Genomic DNA, 5,289 nt, shown 5'->3' on the forward strand with positions numbered 1-5,289 from the left:
ATGTTGGCTCTCCCTTGGTGCTTGGGAGAATGGGTGGAGAATGAGAGAGAGAGGGGTGTAAGGAGAGAGGGAGAGGTGTGATGGGTGTGAGTGATGGGTGTACTTAAGAGGTATGGTTATGTTGACTTTTGGGTGAGAGAATATGGGTGTTGTAATTAACTTGACTGATGTGATGTTTGGTAGAGATTCTCTTCAAATTTGCAACGGGCAACATTTTCCTCGAAATAAACATGGGCCCATAACTCCTGGCCTGGGTATCGCATCAGTGCACAAGACACGGCATTGGAACCACAGTGATGATGCGGTTGTAATGGTACAAGTCTCATGTTGAGTCGACTCGAATATACGGGACGTGACTTAGGATCACCCGCAAATGCCGATTATAGGACGCAATTTGTCGAAATTCGACCGAGAGGACCACGGGAGTCTACAAAATGGTACGGTCTAGGATACGGGTCTTACAGTGGGGATCACCGCGATATATGTGTCTTATATCCACACCATCCATCCACTTTGCTAGACGCAGGGCCACCTGTCATACGTGCAGGGTCCACCTGTTGTACGTGCAAGGCCCACCTGCTATATAGGGCTCATTGTGATGCATTTGAGGCCCAGGTGATGAGGCCCAATGTGATGTATATGTGAGGCCCATGGGATGTGGCCCAATGTGATGTATATGTGAGGCCCATGGGATGTGGCCCAATGTGTGGTATATGTGAGGCCCATAGGATGTGGCCCCACGTGATGTATGTGAGGTTGATGTATAAGGCCTAATGTGATGTATGTGAGGTCCTTATGTGAGGCCCAATGTGATGCATTTGAGGCCCAATTGAGTTATGTGAGTCCACCATGATGTATGTGATAATATTTATGATGCCCGTCCATCTCCTAGTTAGCATGACGACCATGGACCCCCATTATAAGGTAGGTTCTTAATGGGCCATGCCTTAGGAGCAATGATGGTTAAATGTCCATATTGTAAAAGCAATGGTGGTTAAATGTCCATCTTGTAATCCTCCCTAGGGCCCATTATTAGGCCCATTCTCATATATTTGGGCCCCCATAGTGTTACTGATCTAGTCTTAGTGGGCTAAACCAAACCGTTGGGCCCCCACTATTGATTATGTTTCCGTCATGCCTTGTAGACTTATCCAAGTCATAGAGCCCACCTTGTGCAATTGGGATCTTAAGAAACCCAATTTGCTACGTGATGGAATGGGTGAGGAAGCCCACTCCTTATTCTTGAGCCCATACTTGATATGAGTAGGCCGTCGAGGCCCATCCTTGTTATGAGAAGAGTACATCATCATCATATAACATGCTTAGTGTAACTTCATTATACATGCCCATACACATCATATATATGTTTGATATGAAGAGTGATTGATCATAGCATATGTCATTGGGCAGATTGTTTATGGGACTCCTTGATAGATGGAGTTACCCCACATGAGCACGTGGTACGCGCAGGATTACTACATGACTGGATAGTGTGAATCATGCATCTCACATTTGTGTGACATGATTATTATATGCCCTAACGACATCAGGGTCGTAGCCTCCACAGGCATATCGTGGATGGCAGAATTGGACACCGAAAATATTTTGGTTCTACATGGGGCGCGATAGATGTCCATGGGTGAAATTTCCTAAACCCTTATGATACCAGGAGGTTGCTCCAATGTCTAAACCGAGTGAATGCATGACGGCTAAGTGTCGAATACCAGGAGACCGCGCTTCCCACTGTGCCGTAGTCGGTTGGAAGGGGGTGCTACCTTACTCGCCCGAGAGGAGGGGCAAAGCTAGACTGAGTTTGACCAGCTCGAGGAATGGGTCTACTATCGACGTGCCGGGTAGGTATCGGTAGACTACTAGTAAGGTGGATAGTGAGGTCTCATACACTCACCTTATTGCACGCGATAGGGTGGCAATCTAGTTTAGAGTGTACTAAACCCCAGTAATATTACAGAGATGAGTTGTATTATTATGTGGATTCAGATGAGGATTGGTATGCTTGAGTTGCATCTCGCATATAACATTAGATATGTAGGCCCTGTATCGCATAGCCTTGGTATGGCTGATAGCATTCATGCCTTGCATCTCTAGCCTTAGTATGGGTGATAGCATTCATGTCTTACATCGCATTGCCTTAGTACGGCTGATAGTATTCATAGACTTATCAGCATATTTTCGCATTACTCTGATATTACATTCTTGGCATATACCTTCCACACACACTTACACCACCCTCTAAGCTTTCTATAAGCTTATGCACCACCGTTGCGTCCAGGTGACGCTACGACGCCACAGCAGCATTGAGATTGGAGTGTGCAACTATCTTTTGGAGCTTTCGATATTACTATTGTATTTCCCTTATGCATTGTACTTAAAGTTTTTTATTATAGTGGATATGTGGTGATGTTGTTGGTTATTGTTTGTGGGTTATGCTTATAGTTATGCTTCTTACGAGATAAATGTACATTGGAAATCCTCCTTGTTGGATCCTGGGATTGGAACCTGATATATGGTGCCAGGAGCCGAGAATGGGGTATTATAGAGGCTGTCGGTGCCGGATTCGGCGATCAGAAATTTTGTGAGCCTGGTTTCCGAGTCTAGGGCATGACAGAAGTTGGTATCAGAGCATAACTTAGGAATAACGGGGAACAACATCACATATCTGCTATGAGCTTAGGACAATTAGGTCCCAAGTGCGTAACCTTCCAGTTTAGTTCCCTAACATCTAAGCCTTCAAGGGTTCTTAAGGCTGATAAGCGCCTTTGTTCTTTTTTGTAGACCATGCCGCCTAGGCGAGATACCCGAGGCACCCGAGCAACCCAGCGGTTCCCGCTCCACCACCCACAGTTCCCGTTCCCCCACCTGACCCTCCTGCTCCCACGCCCAAGACTCTTACAGATCCTGTGCCTCCGTCTGAGACCAGCGCAACCCCTATTGTATCAATCAGTGCCGACCAGTTGCAGTAGATGCTTCAGGCTGTGACAACCACCCGCCATGGGCAGGGCAGGCGCCCACTGAGACCCCAGAGCAGGAGTGTGTGAGTGCCCTTCTATAAGATTTCCTTCTACTCAATCCCCCGCGATTTTAGGGAGAGCCTGATCCATCTGTAGCTGAGAGATGGCACTCCCAGGTGTAGAAGATGTTCGAGACCATGAGATGTACGACCCAGCAGTGGGTCCCTTTGGCAGTGTATATACTTGAGGGTGAGGCCAAGCATTGGTGGACCTCCATCGCCCGTGCTACAGGGCCTGATTTTGTTTGGACATGGGAGGACTTCATGGACTTGTTTGACCGGAAGTATTTCCTCGACCACATTCATCAGCAGCGTGCGCTAGAGTTCAAGACTCTAGTACAGGGAGATATGACTGTGGCATAGTACGCGGCTTATTTTATCACACTTTCCAGATTCACTCCGTACTTAGTTAATGATGAGGGATGGAAGGCCCGCCATTTCCAGAACGGCTTACCTTACGGTCTCCAAGGTCGTGTTGTTAGGCATGTGCTCCTAACTTTTGAGGAGGTAGTACAGAGGGCTCAGATTTATGAGGCAGAGTGGGACGGTTCACAGAGGGATCGTGATCAGAGGAGAGACCGAAAGAGGAAGGCCCCCTCTCGTAGCTCCCTGCACCAGCAGCATCGACCACGGTAGAGGCACATGGGCCGCCCATCGTTCTGAGGGCTAGCAGCACCTCCAGCACCACCCCCGAGGCAATTCACTGGTGGCTGTTTTAGGTGTGATGAGATGAGGTACCACATCTGGGAGTGTCCCCACCCTAAGCAGTAGCATCAGCAACCGAGAGCACTACAGCAGCCTCCACCACAGTAGCAGCGACAACATCTCCTACCACTGAGGCCCCCACAGCAGTAGCGGCAGCACCAGCCTTTGAGACCACAGCAGTAGAGGCAGAAGTTTTAATCGCCTCAATGACATCAGCAACAGCAGCAACCTCTGAGGGTACAGGCACCTCCCCAGCCGACTCAGGCTAGATTCTACCCGGCTTAGTAGGACCCGCAGTCATCAGGAGGGTCGTTGAGGGTATTCTTCCCATCTCTATATGCATCGCTCGAGTTTTATTTGATTCCAATGCATCTCATTCCTTCATGTCTGAGGACTTCTGTTATTCTACCAGATTACTGTTAGAGTCTGCCTGTGATAGATTACTAGTGTCAACGCCCTTAGGGAAGACCACAATGTTAGGCCGACGTGTTGGTGGGGGAGACTTTCTTACCTGCCGACTTCTTTGTACTGCCGACGTTAGAGTTTGATGTCATCTTGGGTATGGATTAGCTCACCAAGTACCACGCCATGTTGAACTACTCTGTGAGGACAGTTATATTCTGTATACCCGGCTTACCGCAGTTCCAGTTCGTTACCGAGCCCAAAGGAGAGTTGTTGTCTTATTTGATGTCGTGTGTCATAGAGGAAGCCTAGCAGTGAGCATGGATCAGTTGTCGATTGTCTGTGATTTCCCTGACATATTCCAGGAGATTCCGGGGTTGCCACCGCATCGGCATATTGAGTTTCAGATTGATCTTGTACCCGGTACCGCGCCTATCTCGAAGGGCTTGTATCGTATAACACCGATGGAGTTGCGAGAGCTGCAGAGTAGTTGGACGAGTTGCATGAGCTAGGCTTCATTCATCCAAGCAGTTCACCATGGGGAGCACTGGTACTATTCGTCAGAAAGAAGTATGGCTCTTTGAGGCTCTGCGTGGATTACTGCGAGCTCAACTAGGTCACGATCAAGAACAAGTATCCACTCCCAAGGATAGATGGTTTATTTGATCAGCTGCAGGGTGCACAATTTTTTACAAAGATTGACCTGCGGTCCAGTTATCATCAGATTCGAGTCTGAGAGGAGGACATCCCGAAGACAGCTTTTAGGATGTGCTATGATCACTTTAAGTTTCAGGTCATGTCCTTCGAACTGACCAATGCGCCCACCATTTTCATACAGTTGATGAATAAGGTCTTCCGTCCTTATCTTGATCAGTTTGTTGTGGTCTTCATCGATGATATTTTGATCTATTCGAGGACCCACGAGGACCATGGGCAGCATATGAGGATTGCATTACAGACCCTCCGTGCCCACCAGCTGTATGCGAAGTTGGAGAAGTATGAGTTTTGGCAGGAGAATGTGAAGTTCCTCGGTCATGTGGTGATGAGGGAGGGTGTTACAGTGGACCCCTTGAAGATAGATGTAGTGCGTCAGTAGGGCCAGCCCATGAACGCGTCCGAGACACATAGTTTTCTTGGTTTGACGAGATATTATC

Source organism: Magnolia sinica, chromosome 4 (genome assembly GCF_029962835.1).
Source record: "Magnolia sinica isolate HGM2019 chromosome 4, MsV1, whole genome shotgun sequence".
In the NCBI taxonomy this organism is placed as follows: domain Eukaryota; kingdom Viridiplantae; phylum Streptophyta; class Magnoliopsida; order Magnoliales; family Magnoliaceae; genus Magnolia; species Magnolia sinica.